Genomic DNA, 21036 nt, shown 5'->3' on the forward strand with positions numbered 1-21036 from the left:
GGTAGGGCCGATTGCACAGGCTCGCAAATTCTCTGCAGACAAGTGACTTGGCACAGGTGAAAAGGGATCTAAATAGTTACTTTAAAAAGAAAGAAAAGAAAAAATGCAGACGGGAAACACTTTAAGCTCTGTCGTGTTTTCCCTGTGTTTTACCTTTTCTAAATTATGATGCCCTATTCTGTTTTGCAGCTTAGTTACTGGATTCGTGTCTTATCCCCGCTCCGGCTCATGCTATTCATTTTCGCTTCCTCCTTGGTACCCAACACGGTTCCTTGGAAATTACGCGCGTCAATTAGATATTTGTTGAAAACTGAACTGGCATGCCACTGACTCACGAGGGGCTCATTATAGCGAAAACCTTAGCACATAACTCTCACCACTTTACATCTTTTGAACTAAATGGTAGATAACAATATCTATCCGTTCAAGCCACATCTATCCCTGAGAGTAAATTACAGATTCATCCTGCTTTACACATGCAATGAATATGATATTAAAAAATCTGTAACTTAAATTATTGTAAATTCAATTTCAAAATGCAGTCGGATTAAACTTCAGTAAAATGTTTATTAAAATTTTAAAGTAGTTCAGCAGAATCCAATAAACTTTGTAAAGCAATTATCCAATTACAAATAAATTTTAAAATATTTAAAGCAGCAGGAAGCTTCATGATTTAACATTAAACTATATTGAATTATTTTGACAAGAAGTTCCTTTTTTAGTAAATATCTGAAATATCTACTCACTTCTTTTATTTATTATTGATAAAACCAAACACAACTGTGTGTGCTCGCTAAGTTGCTTTAGTCGAGTTGGTCTCTATGCAACCCTATGGACTGTAGCCCCCCAGGCTCCTCTGTCCATGGGCTGGAGTGGGTGGCATGCCCTCCTCCAGGAGATCCTCCAGACCCAGGGGTGGAACCCACATTTCTTATGTCTCCTGCATTGGCAGGTAGGTTATTTTTTACCACTAGCACCACCTGGTATTCAATTTACTTTCTACCAATATTTGATCTTTAATAGCATTTTCTACCATTCTTAGTATTTTTTTGTCTGTTGTTTCATTTTACTCTTACAACAACCTGTGCTGCTTGCAGTATTATTAGCCCCATTTTGCACCTAAAAAATAAAAGCACAAAACTCAGAGCCACAGGCCTGGTGACGGGTTAGAACTGGGAATACTTATTTCTCTACAAGACCCAGTTTTCTCTTTCTCTCTCTATCAAAATCTTTCTCTCTCTCTTTTTTAACTCACTAATTGTATGAGACTGTTTCCACTGTTTCCCCATCTATTTCCCATGAAGTGATGGGACCGGATGCCATGACCTTTGTTTTCTGAATGTTGAGCTTTAAGCCAACTTTTTCACTCTCCTCTGTCACTTTCATCAAGAGGCTATTTAGTTCTTCTTCATTTTCTGCCATAAGGATGGTGTCATCTGCATATCTGAGGTTATTGATATTTCTCCTGGCAATCTTGATTCCAGCATGTGCTTCTTCCAGCCCAGCATTTCTCATGATGTACTGTGCACATGGGAAATAGATGGGGAAACTGGAAACAGTGTCAGACTTTACTTTTTTGGACTCCAAAATCACTGCAGATGGTGATTGCAGCCATGAAATTAAAAGATGCTTACTCCTTGGAAGAAAAGTTATGACCAACCTAGATAGTATATTCAAAAGCAGAGACATTACTTTGCCAACAAAGGTCTGTCTAGTCAAGGCTATGGTTTTTCCAGTGTTCATGTATGGATGTGAGAGTTGGACTGTGAAGAAAGCTGAGCACCGAAGAATTGATGCTTTTGAACTGTGGTGTTGGAGAAGACCCTTGAGAGTCCCTTGGACTGCAAGGAGATCCAACCAGTCCATTCTGAAGGAGATCAGCCCTGGGATTTCTTTGGAGGGAATGATGCTAAAGCTGAAACTCCAGTACTTTGGCCACCTCATGCGAAGAGTTGACTCATTGGGAAAGACTCTGATGCTGGGAGGGATTGGGGGCAGGAGGAGAAGGGGACGACTGAGGATGAGATGGCTGGATGGCATCACCAACTCGATGGACATGAGTCTGAGTGACCTCCAGGAGTTGGTGATGGACAGGGAGGCCTGGCGTGCTGCGATTCATGGGGTCGCAATGAGTCGGACACAACTGAGCGAATGAACTGTACTGAACTGAACTGAATTGTATGAGAAATAGCTTCTGGTTCTAACATTTGAAGAATTTCAGATCTGTTGTTACCAGATCATTCAGGCAAAGATTTGCATGTCTCTGTTTGAGGCAGCAGTTATTGAAAGAGAGAAAATAGAAAATGTATGTTAGGGATAGATCACATAATCTGAACTAAAACCAATTAATAGAGGAGAGACAACCTACCTGATCAGGAAATCTCAAGTTAGCCATTACAACACAACAACTAAAAAAACAACAAATATTTATCATGTGTCTGCTTTGGACAGAGCACTGTCCTAGTCATCAGGGTTACAAATATGTGAAAGTCACTCCTTACTCTCCAAGGATGAATAGTAACAAAGAAAGAATATATAGAAAAATAACAACAAAATAGTCTATCAGTGAAGTGCCTGGTAACTGGCATGAACCTATAGTTTCCAATCTGTAAAATGTGCTGTTTTCATGAATATGAAAATTTATATGGACACCAATGTTGTATAACTCAAAGCAAAAACACTACAATAGGTATGTGGTGGGGGTGAGGGAAGTTGGTCCCCACTCCACTCCGTCACCCTTCTCCCCTACACACACACCCTTATTCCCTGCCATTCCTAATGCCTGACGGCGGGGTGGGGTGGTGGGAATACTGCTTTGAGAAACAGTATAGTAAAGAACTCCAAAATCAGCCAGAGCCACAGTCAAGTCAGGTTTCTGTCACTTACTAGCTAGGAAATCTTGGTTGTTGCTGTTGTTTAGTCGCTCAGTCGTGTCCGACTCTTGTGACCACATGGACTGTAGACCTCCAGGCTCCTATGTTCATGGGATTTCTCAGGAAAGAATACTGGAGTGGGTTGCCATTTCCTTCTCCAGGGGATCTTCCTGACTCAGGGATCAAATATGCCTCTCCTGCATTGGCAGGTGGATTCTTTCACCACTGGTCCACCAGGGAGGCCCAGGAGATCTTGGGCAAGTTTTTAATTGCCCAAGTCTTAATTTCCTCACCTATAAAATGGAAATAATAGTACTACCTATCTCATAGTGGGTTACGAGGTTTGAAACAAAACAATGAAGCTAAAATGCCTAGAATGATGCATACTTCATATTAAGAATATAATAAATGTTTTACTTGAGGAAAGTAGCATTTACTGAGGAAATTATTATTTTTTTTAACTTATTGGCTGCATGTGGGATCTTAGTTCCCTGAAGTGAAGTGAAAGTCGCTCAGTCGTGTCCAACTCTTTGCGACCCCGTGGACTATACAGTCCATGGAATTCTCCAGGCCAGGGTACTGGAAGGGGTAGCCGTTCCCTTCTTCAGGGGATCTTCTCAACCCAGGGATCAAACCCAGGTCTCCCACATTGCAGTGGTATTCTTTACCTGCTGAGCTATCAGGAAAGCCAGTGATCAAATCCACACCCCCTGCATTGGAATCATGTAGTCTTAACCAATGGACCACCAGGGAAGTTCCTGAGGAAATTCTTGTGATTTAACAATTAACCGCTTCTGGAGTATGGCCTAGAAACAGATTCACATTTATATAATATCATGATTAATGGCATAGGTTTAAGTATGAACTTCTTAGTAAATAGTTCTGAGCAAATTTAATATTATGGTAAAAAAAAAACAAAACACCCTCATTCCTAACTTGATTCACACCACACATATTAGTCACCTTCAAAAATAACGTAGGAAAACCTCTTCATGATATTCCAGGATCTCTTCCTTAGGGCAGGAGAGATTTTCTTACATAAGATATACAAAGGGCTAACCACAAAATACAAAAATAAAGTACAGGCTTCTGTTCATTTAAAACACTTTATTAAAAAGTGAAGAGTTAAGTCACAGAGTGGGAGAATATATTGCGGTAGATAAACTGTCAGATTATATGAAGAACTTGAAAAATGAGGGAAAAAAAAAAAACATAGAAAAGCTAGCTAAAGGCTTCAATAGACAGTTCAAGATGTCTGAATGGCCAGTGCACATAAAGTGAAGTGCTCATTCTCACTAGTTATCAGAGAAATGAAAATTAAGAACACAGTGCACACCATTGCACACCTAAGAGAATAATTAACGGGAGAAGACCAGTCTAGTACCGATGGAGACATGGTATGACTACAGTAATTGTATGCTGTTGTGGGAAGGTCAATTGGTACAATCACCTTGGAAAATATGTTTGATGGTATGTACTAATGCCAAATATAAATGTCCTATGTCTCATATGTTCCACTCCTCAGTGTATTTTCAACAGAAAATTGTACATATATTCATCAAAGCACCTGACTTAGAAAGCACTAGCACTATTTATAAGTAAAAAACTGTAAGCAACCCAAACGGTCAGCAGGATTAGAATAATTAAATAAACAACGTATTCACACCTTGGAATACTATCCAGCAATAAAAACAAGTAAATGGCAACTATATGCAGCAGCATAGGTGAATCTCATCAGTGTGATGCTGAACGAAAGAAGCTCTGTGTATGCCAAAGAATACATATCACACAATCCTACTCATATAAAAAATAAGACCAAAAGTAATCTGTTCCAAGTTAGGACAATGATTCCCCTGGTGGGCATACACGAGGTGACTGGAAGCAGCCACAAGGCAGTAGTGGGAGGGGACTTTTGGGGAAATGGCAATATTAATATTCTGTTTCTTGACCCTGGCATTCACTGCATGAGTGATTCGTTTCTACCTATGACTTCTGTACTTTATGTTTGCAAGTTATGCTTCAATAAAGAGTTTATATTTACAAAATTTAACTGTTCTTAGAGGTTTGTAGAACTTTAATTGATCAATGGAAATTTTAACAATTAAAGTGATTTCAGGCATGGCAGAAGTAGGGAGGGGAGTAGATAGATGGGTTTTCTTGGGGTCTCAGAATTCATACCACATAAATGCTTGCGTAGTCAGAGATGAATTTCCTGTAGGCACAGAGATGGAGACAGACAGGGGGCTCTGTAAGTGCTGAGAAAGACTCTAGTCAGCACCCAAAGGACTGAGAGTACCCAGGCCTTGAACACTTGGCACAGTCAGCTGTACTTCCTGTACATTTATAAGCCAGGATCTGGCAGAAGGCAACTCTGCAACCTCCGATGTACAACTCAGCCCATGAACTGAGACCCAATCTAATACTTATCTTTTGCAATGCAGTCAAAGGTCAGCCACTCACTTGTGAAAGTGCCTGGAAGTGGCAACCGGAGCACGAATACTGTGGCTGGATGGACAATGGGAAGCAGAGTGGAGAGACAGCAACATACTGCTTAGCCAAATGAATTGATTGTCATTTTTAGGCCTGCTCCCAGGAGGTAAGAACAGAGACAGGATGTCTATAAAACCCCTCTCCGAGGTAGTGGTGGATAAGGAGGCTTCTGATTAAGAGATAGGGAGACACTTACCAAGTCAATGAGATGAGAAGCAGAGACCAGGAATATTAATGTCACTGGAAAACTGATGCATTTATGTTTTGTCATATAATATCTGTTGGTATCAAGATTTCAGGTCTCATTCAGGAAATTGCAAAGTGGGGAGACTCACTATAATAATGAAAGTTGATTGCTGCTGTAACTCTGGATCCTTCTTCAAGGGCTGACTGGGCCTACCATCATGGGAAACATAATCCCCCCACTCATTGAGGCTATAGAGAGGGAAAGAAAACCTCTACCCTTGTAAGTTCTTCTGGCTGGCCTAAACATTAAATTGATGAGATAGTTTACCAGGAGAAAGTTATATTTAAGTACATATGTACAGGATTTCATAAGAATACATATCACATGATTTCACAATCCATGAACACAAGTTAAATGTGTACAGAGCATGTTGTATAGTCAAGTGAAACATCCAGGAAAGTACGTATGTTGTGTATTTAAGGATACACATTATCATCACTATGTGGTCAGGCAACTGGATGTAAATAGTAAGCTGCTGCTGCTACTGCTAAGTCACTTCAGTCGTGTCCAACTCTGTGTGACCCCATAGACGGCAGCCCACCAGGCTCCTCAATCCCTGGGATTCTCCAGGCAAGAACACTGGAGTGGGTTGCCATTTCCTTCTCCAATGCATGAAACTGAAAAGTGAAAGTGAAGTCGCTCAGTTGTATCCGACTCTTCACGACCCCATGGACTGCAGCCCACCAGACTTCTCCGTCCATGGGATTTTCCAGGCAAGAGTACTGGAGTGGGGTGCCATTGCCTTCTCTGAAATAGTAAGCAATTTTCCTAAATAATGTCTTAATTAACATATTTTCTGAAAGTAAAACCCTTTTTACCTTTAGCTCTCCTGATACTGAAGGTGATAATTGATTGTCAGAAATGGAAATACTTATAGACAGAGAGATAACCTAAATGACTGAATAGGTTCTGAGAAACAGTGGTAAACAGGAGATGGGGGGATGGGGGTGGCTCATGCCTCTCCTTACTTGGGCCACATAAAAAGCAAGAGCAATCTAAGTAATACTGGGATCCATAAATAGAATTTTCTCAATGGCACACTTTATTGTCAGGAATTTTTTCAATAGTACAGGAAGCATAAAATAGTAATGTAGGCCAGAATTTCTAGAGCAATCTATTTTTCTAGAGAAGTTAGCAAGCTGAATTTTTAGATTCAGTATTCTGAGTTTTAACACTGGCATCTAATTCATGTTTAAAAATCAAAGCAAACACACTTTGGACTAAAGCACTTCTGTGAGCTGAATGCAGCCCATGGGATGAGATTTCTAAGGACTAATCCATACACCTGAGGAGGTGTATGGATTAGTATATTAGGTGTATGGTGCATTTGGGAGGTGGTAGTTTGGAAGCAGAGGTTCTGAGTCTGTCTTGGATGAATCTCTTGGTAATAAAACAGGCTCTTGGTAAGTCATGCATGGAGACTCCTTCAAGAAAGGAATCAAAAGCCTTTGGAACACTTTGGAAAGGAGGCTCACAGCCTAGTCACACCAACAGGTGATCTATACATCCCTGGGCAGAAACATGTACACCAACTGAGAAGCCCCAGGTGTCACCCAGACTGGGCACGTGGAACTCACATCCCAGTGCTTAGTGACAATGCTGAATTTTGCCTGAGCCCTTTGTTCCTGGAAAACAGTACCAATTAAAGGAACTCCCCAGTTTTTGTGATATGGAAAACAGCTTGCTGCAAAGAACTTCTCTTTCCCATATGACTTAGATAAGGCTTAGATGCCCCCTGTTTAACCTATGACAAAGCTACACACAGACCCTCCAAATTCCCATTGTCTCATAAATGATGAGTTGAACTGCTCACCCCCACTGATCAATTGGATCAAGATGCTTGTTAACCAAACTTCGGTTCAGATTCTTTCCTTCCTCCAAGCCCCTGAACTTTGGCCCACCCTCAGTCTGAAGCAGCACACAGAGAACAGACTGGCTTCAGCATATAATTTTCTCTGATCTAATGTCTGATCATGCCACCCTTCCACTCCAGTTTCCCACATTTGCTTCTCTCTAGCCCTGTTCATGCCCCTCTATTAAAAAAAGACCAAGTCCTTCCCTATCACAATAGTCCCTTTCCTGCCTGGCAAAATATTTTTGAATAAAAGTTTCTCCCAACTAAGTCCAGATTTGTTTTTTGTTTGACCATGTCATTATGCATCCTATGTTATCCTGCACAATTTTTGACAATAAAGTGTGCTGTTGAAAATGTTGTTTATGAACAGAAGTGCTATCTAGTGGATGATGCCCTCTCACAGGACAAGAATTAAGCAGTCACTGAAGTGACCCCAAGTCACTGGACAGTGAGCTGCTGCAAGGTTGCTGTCTGTCTTGGTTTCCATGATATCACACTCAGTTTTTCTTTCTCACTCTATGTCTTCTCAGGATCTGATTTTCTGCAGGGTTGGGGCTGGGTGTTCCTTTCTCCTTATGCTATCAGTCATTTCCACGGCTCAGAGGACCATCTACATGCTCCTGTGCCCCAGTTTATAGCTTTCTAATGGCCTAATAATATTCATCATTATCTATCGATCTATATCACTTTTTGTTTATCCATTCATCTGTTGACAGACACTTGGGTTGTTTCTACCTTTTGGCTATTGTGAATAATAATGCTATAAACACTGGTATACAAACATTTGTTTGAGTCCTTGTTTGAATTCTTTTGATATATACCTAAGAGCAGAATTGTTGGGTCAAATGGGAATTCTATGTTTAATCTTTGAGAAATCACCATCTGTTTTCCACAATAGCTACCATTTAATATTCCTACCTTCTCCACATCCTCACCAACGCTTGTTATTTCCCCCTTTTCTTCTTTTCTATTTATAGCCATCCTAGTAGGTGTGAAGTGGTATCACATTATAGTTCTGATTTGATTTCCCTAATGACTAATAATATAAAGCATCGCTTCATGTGCATTCATCATTCTATATCTTTGAAGAACTGTCTATTCAAGTCCATTGTCTATTTTTGAATTGGGTTTTTTTGTTGTTGTTATTGTTGAGTTTCAGTTCTTTATAGATTCCAGATATTCATCTTTTTTTCAGATAAATGATTTGAAAATATTTTCTCCCATCATATAGGTTGTTTTTCACTTTCTTGATGGCATTTTTTTGATGCCTGATAGTTCTTGCTTTTCTTAAAATTCAATTGAAAAAGATATTTTTAAAGGCTAAAATCATGACTCTTGTACAAATATAAAATGAACACACATCAGAGATTTTACTTACCTAAGTCATGAGGCAATAAGCAAAATATTACCCCCCAGATCAAAGGAAAATGCAAAGAACACATATATAGGGAATCAGGAAAATTAATATAAATTTACACATGGAAGCAAGCCTGATTAATATCCACAGGGCAATAATCAGTTGTACCTCCACCAGACAAAATTCATTCACATCACTACTGACAGGAATCATTTGTATTGCTATCAGTTTTATATGACTTTAAAAGTTGTATAAAATAGCTCAAAGACATTGAAAGTCTCATAACTTGATTGGGTGCTAGACAGGATACCTAGTAATTCATTTTGTCTTTTTCAAAGTCTTTCATAAATTTTCCTAATGCCACCTCCAGGCCACCCCACATTGTTATCCCAGTGGTGAGGTGAACCAGCTGTTCTCCAACTGTCTCAAGTCTTTCAGCACTGGGATAGCTACTGGGGGCAGTTAGCTCAGGTAAAGAACTAATCACTAAGTGCCAGGTGGTGGAGGTGTAGCTATCCAGCCACTCTGGCTACAAACACTGAATATTTCCTGTAAGCCTGCATTATGCTGCAAGCATAGTGAGGAACAAGGCCAACTGGTCTCTATCCTCTTGAGGTTTACTGTCCAAATGGGGACAGGAAGAGCAAGTAAATAAATAAGTACAATAATTACAAACTGTGATAAATGCAATGAAGGGAAACAGCTGCCAACACAGAGAATCACCCAGAAGGGCCTATGTAAGTAAGGAGGGAGTCAGGACTAGTTTCTCAGAAGAGAACATTTAAGCTGAGACTTGAAAGATGAAGAGAAGTCAGCCATTCCGAGCATGGAGCCTGGCAGGAAGCCAGCCAAATACCCTCTGCTCTTCTAGGGACAGGTCTGCAGCAGCTGCAATTACTGTTTACCCCTTGGGCTTTCCTTGTGGCTCTGCTGGTGAATAATCCGCCTGCAATGAGGGAGACCTAGGTTTGATCCCTGGGTTGGAGAGATCCCCTGGAGAAGGGAAAGGCTACCCACTCCATTATTCTGGCCTAGAGAATTCCATGGACTGAATAGTCCATGGGGTCACAAAGAGTCGGCACGACTGAGTGACTTTCACTTTCACTTTCACCTGCCTAGGTACACAGGAGGCAAGAAAGGACAAGGCCTGCCGTTCCGGTGGTATTTTCAGCTGCCTTTGCATCTCAGGTTCAAACAATTTCAAGGCAAAGAGAAGGGGCCCTCCTCCCTTCCTCTTAGGTCCCAGTTTCCGTCTAAATCCCCCCATCTGCTAAGTGAAGCTTGAAATGTCTTCATCATGCAAACAACAGTTAAACCCAAGTTAAACAAAAAGAGAAAAAAAAGGCTTTAAAATGCAAATGAGTGGGAGAAGTAAAATATTAGTGTAACTGCTTAAAGCAACCAGCTCTTTTGCTGAACTGGTTTGATTAGAAAGCTATAAAGGAAAAAAAAGAAGAAGAAAAAAGAAAGAAAGCTATAAAGGATAGGGATCTTGGAGGCAAGAGGAAAGACCAAGGGCGATGTGGGGCGATGCAGCGCCGTAGTCAACGTCACCTGCCTCACCCGTTTGCCCACGGTCTGCGCAACAGTTCATCATGTTCCAGAATCATGTCCTGCTGCTCTACGACTCACCAGGATGCTGGCACGAGAAGAGCAAGGCTGGGAACCATCTGCCCGAGTTGAGTGCTGCGAGTGGACGGGCTCACAGGGACAGTCAGGAGAGGGAGGAGAAGGCGGAGGGCAGAGCTGGGGCACTGATCTGGGCAGGAGACGAGAAAGGCAGACTCAAGAGCCCACAGAGCCAGAGAAAAATGTTGTATCATAGCAACTGAGGGAAGTGTTTAAAGAAAGGAAGTGGCCAATTATGTCAATACAGAGGGACTGCACCTCAAAATGTATCTGTCACTGGGAACACCCACCTCAGAGCCATGTGGGGTGGGGAGTGGGGGTGTGTTTTTACAAATTCGGATTCCTAGGCCTCAGCCATACCTGAACCTCTGTCACTGAAGCTAGTAATTGTCATTTTTTTAGGTGCTCAGAGATTCTGATGTATTTTCCAGGGTCGTGTTTAAGCACAAGGGATGTGGAACTAGAGCTGATTCTGGTTCTTTCACTTAAACTGTTGGGCAAATTATTTAAATTCTATGAGCCGTAACTTTTTAAAATCTCTAATAATACCTTCTACATAGAATTGATATAAGGATAATCTTCACGTGAGATTATATACCTGTATATACATATGTGTATATATATATACGTAATGTGTATATATATATATATATACACATAATGTATATATATACATAATGTGTGTGTGTGTATATATATATATGCAGTGCTTAGTACAATGCCTGGAACACAGGTGGAAGTCAATGAACATTAACTGCTATTATTACTTGACAAAGAAAGGTCACTTGATTTGAGAAGAAGGGTAATTTTAAAATTTCCAGATAGCTTCCGTAGAGCAGCTTGGGAAATTTCTGGGAATTAGAAAGGAAATACATGGATTAGAAGTAGAAGCAATGAATGAAGATCAAGTTCAAGCTCAAAAATTTGCAACAGGAGGAAAGACATTTGGGTTGCTAGGTAGAACTGGGTAATAATAAGAGAAAGGTATTACTAAAATAGCAGTGATGGGAGGGTTCTTAAAGGATGGTGTAAGGGAAGTTTCAGTGGTGCAGATTGAAAGCACTAGAAGAAAAGAGATTGAGAGTAGGAACCAGTCCAGGAGAAGATGGGAAGATGGTTCAGAGGGCAGGTAGTCAGGGGTGGGGTGGGGTGGGAGGCATGGAATACAAGTTAGGGAAACTAACCCATTTCCCCTGAAACATGAGGAAAGAATCCAAGCAGGAGGTTACAGAGTGTGGACTGTGGTCCAGCAGCGTCAGGACACCACAGTTTATTAGAAATGCAACTTTCCCTCTCCACTCCGCACAGACCTACTGTGTCAGAAACTCAGGGAGGGGCCAGCAACCTGTGTCTTTATAAGTCTTCTAGGCAATTCAGTGCACCTGGAGTTTGAGAACCCCTGAATCAGGGAATAGCTGAAAAGGCAAAGATGTCTGAGACAGAACTACGTAGTGCTTTAGGCAAGACCATGTGCTGAGCGGTAAGGGCAGCGGGGGGACTAAGTGGCAGCTGAAGGCACAGAGAAGGAGGTCTGGGACACCTGATGTAGGTGAATACGCAAGAGTCAGACACAAGGACTGCCAAACTACAAGACGCCACCAAGAAGTTTAGGTTTTACAATGACAATGCCTCTGAGTGGACTAGAAAAATAACGCCAAGTATTCAAAAAGCAGGGTGTATGGACAGAGGAGCCTGCCAGGCTGCAGTCCACAGGGTTGCAAAGAGTTGGGCATGAGTGAAGCACACACGCATGCACACACTGAGATATTTATGATATTGAAAGACTAAGCATTTGCCCAACAATAATAGGGGAAAAGTTAGCAGAGTCCCAAGGCATTCATTAACACCCTGTGAAGACTCTGAGACAAAGAGAGAAAAGATCCATGATACAATGCTGGATGGCTGCACAACGACAATTGTGTTTGAAAAAAGGCACTCTTGGGGGAAGGACTGGAAGTTTTAAATCCACAGATTACCAAAGGCCACTGAGGCCATGGCTATGGCCATTAGACTTGCCCTCACGGAAAGGAGGGGCTGTTGTTAGATGTAGGTACCCAGCGAGGGGTGTCAGGATTAGCTGGGCTTTAATCTGGAAATTGACTGCTGTGGGGTAGTGTAGGGGATCACGAGCAGCTTTCTGGCGGTGGCAGTGGCACAGAGCCAGAGCAGACGGGATGGAAGCATTTAGGCTTATGCAGAGCTCCTGAGACACAGACTTGTTTGGAGCAGAGAAATGCTATGGAGAATACCAGAAGATGGCCTTGAAAACCAGTACGATGACATCTCCCAAACCAAAACCTGGGACCCAAGACCTGCCAAGATTATAGATGCCCCTAGGACTGTGAGCCAACATATTAGAATCTGGGCACTCCAAGGTCGAGTGAGACCAGGGCTGTCATGCTAGAACAGCAGTTCCAAGAGATCATTTATAGTTGGAGACCTCAGTCCCCAGTCATCTTAGAGATAAGGAAAATAAAGGCAAGGGAAGTTTAACACTTTGTGAAAAGCCAGGGGTTCCCTGGTGGCTCAGTAGTAAAGAATTCGCCTGCCAATGCAGGAGACTCAGGTTTGATCCCTGGGTCAGGAAGATCCCCTGGAGAAGGAAATGGCCACCCACTCCAGTATTCTTGCCTGGGAAATCCCATGGACAGAGGAGCCTGGTGGGCTGTAGTCTATAGGGTCACAAAAGAGTTGGACTCAACTTAGAGATGAAACAACAACAATAATTGCACAGCTTTAATGCTGCAAAGGCCAAGGCTAAGGCGAGGTCACCTGTTTTAATACCATGCTTCCTGGATAAAGGACCCAGGACCCCAGGCTGAGATGAGGTGCTACAGGTAACAGGGACTGGTAATAAATCACCACACAGGGTGAGTGGACTGTTTGGGGGAGGACAGTGATGTGTGAACTGGACAGGAAGAGTGTGAAGGGAGAGGGTTATTGGGGGGCCAGTAGCAACCTCTGCGCGTGGGGCCGATTAGGGCCTGGGCCCGATTCCTGGCTGTGAAATGAGACAGGAGAGAACCACAGAGAGACGTGCTGTCCCCCATGCCACACTTTCCCCAGTTTCCTTCTGTCTGTTCCTCATAACTCACTTTATCGCCTTCAAGGCTTATCTGTGGACCTCACTCAGCACAGACTTCGGCCAGCGTGTTGGTCTTTTAGACATGCTTTTGCTTGGCCACGCTCTACGCTCTTCAGGGCCAGTGCTATACCCATTGGGAACTAAAAGGAATCAAGTCACCTGTAAACAGTGAGTGGCTCTGAATTTAACGGCTTTCTACAAATGATGTGGCATTTAAATAGGAAGCTGAGAGGCCGAGGTGTCTCACCCAAATACCACTCTTTCTGTCTCAATTCCAGCCCGTCTGATACACACTCGGGCCTCCAGTATCCTTTGCTCCCATCAGCACGGGGTGGAAGGCATCACATGTAGACCATTTATACTGAAAGGGACCTTGGGGGTCACCCAGGCTAAGCCCCAGGGACCTGGGGACACAGGTGAGCCAGGTGGAAATAAGCCCGGAACCCAGGTGTCCTGATGCCCTCTCTGAACTACAACTTCTCTCTCCTCTTTCATTCCTACTTTCTGAAACACAATCTGAAATAAAGTTCCAGAATTTTAAAAAATTTCAGTTCAAAATTGTACTATATATCTTTCCGTATGTATACACACACAAACACACGTGTCTGCATGCATGCTAAGTCACTTTAGTCATGTCTGACTCTTTGTGACCCTATAAACTAGGAGTAGCCCACCAGGCTCCTCTGTCCATGGGATTCTCCAGGCAAGAATACTGGAGTAGTTTGCCATGCCCTCCTCCAGGGGATCTTCCTGACCCAGGGATCGAACCCGTGTTTCCTGCATCTCCTGCATTGGAAGGCAGGTTCTTTATCGCTAGCGCCACCTGGGACACCCCCAAGTGATCTCTAAATCTAGTGCTATTTTGTGTGCTAAATGGCTGTAGTTGCGATCTACTCTGTGACACCTGGACTGTAGCCTGCCAGGCATCTCTGTCCATGGAGTTCTCCAGGCAAGAATATTGGAGTAGGTCACCATGCTCACCTCCAGGGGATCCTCCCAACCCAGGGATCAAAATTGAGTCTCTTATATTTCTTGCATTGGCAGGTGGGTTCTTGACTACTAGCACCACTTGGGAAGTCATGTATATATACAATTATATATATATTCACATGTAGATTAGAGTCAATAGAAGGAGATAAAGAATAAAGGTCAGGTAAATGCATAGAAATCAAATATCACCTTAAATACAGTAATTGAACCACATCCACTCAGTTAAATTCCCTTAAGGCACGGAAATGAAGACCTTTCTCCTGTATGCTGTATCTGCCATCAGAAGTGAAAGACCCGCGTGCTTTTCTTAACAGTATTGCTGTTTCTCCCCTCAGAGTTGCGTTGTGTTGCTCCTTGCTCTTGTCTCACTTTTCTTAGGGACCAAAACTGCCGAAAGGAAAAGAGCTTAGAGTATTTATCTTTGCTTGCCTCATGGTTCTTGGCATTGTTTGGGGCAACAACTGTTTGTTCTTCATAAGGCTCTGACACAGTGTTCACTCTTCATAAACATTTTTTCTAATTTATTATTTAGTTTGGCTGTGCTTGATGGGGAAACAGTGTCAGACTTTATTTTTGGGGGCTCCAAAATCACTGCAGATGGTGATTGCAGCCATGAAATTAAAAGATGCTTACTCCTTGGAAGAAAAGTTATGACCAACCTAGATAGTATATTCAAAAGCAGAGACATTACTTTGCCGACTAAGGTCCGTCTAGTCAAGCCTATGGTTTTCCCAGTGTTCATGTATGGATGTGAGAGTTGGACTGTGAAGAAGGCTGAGTGCCGAAGAATTGATGCTTTTGAACTGTGGTGTTGGAGAAGACTCTTGAGAGTCCCTTGGACTGCAAGGAGATCCAACCAGTCCATTCTAAAGGAGATCAGCCCTGGGATTTCTTTGGAAGGAATGATGCTAAAGCTGAAGCTCCAGTACTTTGACCACCTCACGCGAAGAGTTGACTCATTGGAAAAGACTCTGATGCTGGGAGGGATTGGGGGCAGGAGGAGAAGGGGACGACAGAGGATGAGATGGCTGGATGGCATCACGGATTCGATGGACGTGAGTCTGAGTGAACTCCGGGAGATGGTGATGGACAGGGAGGCCTGGCGTGCTGCGATTCATGGGGTCGCAAAGAGTCGGACACGACTGAGCGACTGAACTGAACTGAACTGGTCTTTGTTGTGAGAGCTTTTCTCAAGTCGTGGTGAGCAGGGGCGACTCAAGTTTCGGTGAATGGGCTTCTCATTGAGGTGGCTTCATTTATTGCAGAACACAGGCTCTAGGACATGCGGCTTCAGAACTTGCAGCACGTGGGCTCAGTGCTGCGGCTCAAGGGCTCTAGGGAACAGGCTCAGTAGTTGTGGCGCACAGTCATAGTTGCATTTGGGATCTTCCTGGACCAGGGATCAAACCCATGTCTCTTGCATTGGCAAGTGGATTCTTTCCCACTCAGTCTCCAGGGAGGCCCTTTCCTAAACATTTGCAGAATGACAGGGCATCAAATAACTTGCATCTAATTTTTTTGCAATATTTCCCTTCCTCAGCTAAAGAAGAAAAGTCCAAGAGTAAAAGGGATGTGCCACCCCAACTGGTGAATTTAACAACCTACTTTTTAAAAGAAAACAACTGAGGAAGCTATGGACTCAGACCTACAATTCTGAAATCTAAATCACAGATGAATCTGAAAGGTTGAGTCAAGTCTTGCGAAACAAATTAAAAATTAAACCCATGGCAATTTGGTCAGAATCAGATAACATGTTAACTTGACCAATCTCTCTTTCCATAATCCATGAGTTATTCTGAGGCAAAAAAAAAACCAAACAAAAACACCCCAGGATTGTGTTCACTTACAATATTTGTCAGAAAACTGCCTGTACAAGCAAGAGAGGCAGAGCAGTTCCTAGACTCTTCTCAGATGCTTCAGCTAAAAAGTAAAGTAAGCACCAGTGCCAATAATTGGAAATGAGGAGAAAAATTATGCCAAATACTTGGCGCCAGATGCAGCAATTAAGCAAGCACCTGCTTTATGCTTCATCTGCCATCACCCCCTCCCTACTTCATTTAGGCTGGATTCTGGATTTTTTTTAGAATAAATGCACCTCATTGCACAGGCACACAAACCTCTTTTTTCCTTCTTATTTTTCTTTCTTTCTTTCTTTTTGGCTGTCATTAACTGGGGCAAACTGGAAGGAACATCCCAACAAGGACAGGGTAGTAAAGACACTCAAATTTCTAAAATCTAGGAGACAGATGTAACCAGGGCAATCGGCTCTGGTAGGTGAGGACCAGTGTGAGTTGCTGTACCGATCACACCCTCCCAGGGAGACCCTGTAAATGAAAATGTAGATTCGATTTCTGAAAGCAAGATTTCTATTGGTTTCATTCTGAACCTTAGCTATGGCAACCAAAGCAAGCTGCTCTGCAGAGATTTAGGCTAAAAAAAAAAAAAGATGCCATGAAATAGTTCTCAACCATTATCAGTACATGATAGCATGAGCATCAGATGACAGGTGAAAGAGGTGACAGTGCTTTGAAAGTTAAAAGGATTTTGCAAATGTGACATAGGTATTAATATTTTAAAAATTTATGAAAATCCATCAAATAGAAACTAGTCAGTAAGCGTATTCACCCCCTGGAAGTGATTTAGCACTTTCAGAGCCCTGAGCGAACATTTCCTTGTTCCCTTTTGTCTTGTCTGAAAACGCTGGCTAATGGTGCTACATCAGAGGCAGCTGAGAGGCTTACGTGAGACTAAATGAGATAATGCATGTGAAGCACCTTGTTCCATGCCACTTTCATAAAAGACACTTAATAAACATGAATTTCAAGGGGGAAAATCAAGCACATTTTCCTGAGAAGTCTTTGTACTATCAGCCCACCAATAGATGCTTTACATTAAATTACAGGTTTCCAAGACAGAAAAATGGAAAGGTCATCCTCAACAGTACATAATCAGTGAAGCTGACTCCTCCCATGTGAAAAATAGATGTGAAACAAAGACAGCCATCCTTCCATTTGTAGGTTTCAAAGTAGCAATTTCCTTCTTTCTGTACTGATTTCTGCTGTTCTGTTCAGGGGGAAATGTTAAACTGCTTTCGAATTCCCTTTAACAAAGCCAGATATCCACAAAGGAGAGACTCTGAGACTGGAATAAGAAGAACAAGAGCTCCAGGAGAACAGAGTCCAAAGTGCTTACCCTATTAACTGTTAATTAGTTAAAGTTGCCTGACAGAAGAAGAAACCAGAAAGTGGGGTCAGTGTACCAAGGGGCTCTGCTGTCTGCACTGCTTTACATTAATGCAAAGGAAGTAAAGGTCAGTTGTCTAGAGCGAGCATCTGTTCATTTTAGATATTGCTACAACACCAAAACAGACAATTACTGACATCCCTAAGAGATGCTTAGGGAGCATCGAGAGATGGTGCCTTTCTCTGGGTCCATGCCCACCCTTGCCACCTCTGCACCAAACGGACCTGTGCTTCTGGTGTTACAGCATGCATGTGGTACACAGCTTTCAGTTTACACACACTCATACACATAGAGCAACCTTGTCCCTAAGGCATGTCCACAGTACCTGGTGATTGGATCAGCAGGACCAGCATCAGCTTTTTACTTTTTCCAGAACACTCTCCTGAATCTATTCTCCCTGAAGAGCCTAAAATCTCCAAGCTTGAGTTCAAGGAGATAACACTTGAACAGAACCCCAAGGACGGGGAGGAGGAAGTGGAGATGGACAAACTTGGAAAACAAATAGTATCTCTAAAGACAAATTAGTTTTTCAACCCCAGGTTTCCGGCATGTTGAATGCACAGGTCTCAAGAAACAATGGCAAGGGAAAGGTGAATAAAATAGAAATGGGGTCAGGGAAGAGGGTTAAGGGGACTCATAGGGAGGGGCTGATGGATGGTCAGAACCTGGGGCGGGGGTGTGTCCTTCCTTAGGCATCACATCTTATCCAACCCATAGTCCTCCACAGGCAAGTCTCCTTCTGAAACAATGAATGACTTGACAAAGATGCCATACTTGGCCTGCCATCCAAAGTGTTATTTCCCATTCTGTCATCATTTTCCTCTAGTGGCTCCTCATGGTGGACACCAATCCAGCAGCCAGCCCTGAAATCTGTGAGTCCAACATACATGGTGATTCCCCAATGAGGGGGCTGCCCAGGCATCTACCCCTCACACTGCTGCCCATTAGCACAGCACCAGCCTGAGCCTTCTCCTCAGTGAGGTACTGGGTAATCTTGGCCTCAAGCAACCATCATTCAGCTGGACATTTCATGAAGCAAACTTCATTCAACTAAGAAATTTCTATGAAATTTATTCAGGCGCAGGGAGCTGGGATGTCATAGAAAGGCAAGGCCATTTTGGGTGGGTCTAAAATTGATGAACATAGGGAAATACAGAGGGGTCAACATTTTAAGAAGTAGCCATTCTTTCTTTGGGATATAAAGATACCCTGGAAAGATGCCATTTGCACCACATTTTAGACTTGGGGCAAGAAATCAAAATTTATCACCACCACTTCTGCGGTCTTGCAGAGCAGCAGTCATGTTCTTGGGATCTACCAAGAATGTATCATACCAAGAACTTATCCAGGTTCTACCGCTCACTTGCTATGTGCTATTAAGCAAGTTACTTCACTTGTTCGAAACTCAAGTTTCATCTGTAAAATGGGAGCAATGAATTGTTACAGAAGAGGCTAGCGTTCACCAAGCCTCGTTTCCTTTCCTTCTTGGTTGGATGCCTAGTGGACACTTCCCAGCCTCCCTTGCAGTTAGGTAGGGCCATCTGACTGAGTACTGGTTGATGGAATGCGGGCAGAAGTGATACATTCTACATCCAGGCCTTGACCATAAGAGCCTTCCCATGGGATCCTCCCCTGGTGCCTGCACTCCCTGTCTCTCCACCTGCGGGAGGATACCGAACTCCACGTGCTCACTTTGGCAGCACATATACTAACAGTGGAATGATACAGAGAAGGTTAGCATGGCCCTGCACAATGGTGGTATGCAAATCCGGGAAACATTCCATATTTTAAAGAATACAATTTGCTTTCTTGAAGACTGTTCTTTCCTTTTTTTCTTATATATAAACTGATTTTTTTAAACCCCATTTTGATTGAAATGTGTCTGTCTAAAGAGATCTGCTAATATTTGCTTTTTAAAAGCTGTCCACTATTTATTTAGGGGAAAAATGAAGCCTGTAACTGAATTATATGTAAAAATAAAATTTAGACCTGTGGATTGGGAATTATTTTCAAAAATTAGTTATCAATCTGGTATCAGAAAACGGTGGTTTTTCTCTTAGTATGTTGTTGCTGTTCAGTAGCTAGGTTGTGTCCAACTTTTTGTGACTCCATGAACTGCAGCACACCAGGCTTCTTTGTCCTTCACTATCTCTCGGAGTTTGTTCAAATTCAGGTCCATTGAGTCAGCAATGCTATCTAACCATCTCATCCTGTGCTGCCCTCTTCCCCTGTTGTCATCTCTTAGTATATAAGTAAATAAGATGCAAAGTAAGAATGTAAGCAGTTGTGATTCATTACAAGCAGTTGGAGATAACTAAATCCTAGGGATAATCATTTGTATCCTATTCCAAAGTCTTATTTTATAGTTTGAAAAGCGCTTTGCACACAGTTCTTGTATATACAAGTAAAGATGTAATTATAGGACGCAGTGTTACTGCTTTGTTTAACAAGAACCTCATTTAAAATTTAAGATTGACAGCTATGGTATTTGTTTAATGATTTGCTTCTTTTCTGTTTCTTTACTGTAAAACTAAGTTAAAAATAAAAGGTTAATGAGAAAAAAAAAAAAAAAAGGACTCCAAGGTCCTGAGGAGATGGGGACAAGAGTAATCAATTTGTCTTTAGCTTATTAAGTCACTGAGATTTGGAGATTATTTGTTGTGGCAGTTAGCCTACCCTGACTAATAGGGCAATTGTGAGGATCAAACAAGATAATTTATTTATAAGCACAGTGTCAGGAACATAGTAATGTTTAGCAAGTAACAGCTATTTATTACTGTGTGATATCAGTCCTACTTTAGGTACATAGACTTTTCCTTTCCATCTTTCCAATGGTACGTTTTCCCTTTCATCCAGTGACCAAGGCGTCTCTAGATGGCCATCTCTGCTTTTTTTGTCTTTAAGCCTGATCGCAGTGTTAATGGGTTGCTTCTCTCTGGACCTTGCTCTACTAATAGCATTCCCTTATAAAAAATATGGGGATAAAGGGGATGCTTCTATTGACGCAATAATGGTTCTGAAATGAGTCAGAAGCACAGGGCAGTCCAGTTGGCACCATTCATCACAGCTCCATTTTTGCTTTCCCTGTCTTTCTGCATGAAGGCTACAGGGCTGAGAGTTAAATTTGTTTGAGAACTGACTCGGATGAGCAGCACAATCTGCTCCACTGGAGGAAACATTTCACAAAAACTGCTCCTGTCGAGTTTTCGCAAAACTTCCAAATTTCAATTAGAAACTGGAGAATCAGATGGGTGCAAAAGAAATTTA

The 21036-nt window shown here is 42.3% G+C and overlaps 1 non-coding gene across 1 annotated transcript; it reads left to right on the forward strand.

The window, feature by feature from the left end:
• The first annotated feature begins 19453 nt into the window (after positions 1-19453).
• On the forward strand, positions 19454-19559 carry LOC138070591 (U6 spliceosomal RNA). Its single transcript, XR_011144162.1, has one exon. It is a non-coding gene; the product is annotated as a U6 spliceosomal RNA (small nuclear RNA).
• Positions 19560-21036: the final 1477 nt, after the last annotated feature.

The sequence above is a fragment of the Capricornis sumatraensis genome, chromosome 23 (genome assembly GCF_032405125.1).
Source record: "Capricornis sumatraensis isolate serow.1 chromosome 23, serow.2, whole genome shotgun sequence".
Taxonomy (NCBI): Eukaryota; Metazoa; Chordata; class Mammalia; order Artiodactyla; family Bovidae; genus Capricornis; species Capricornis sumatraensis.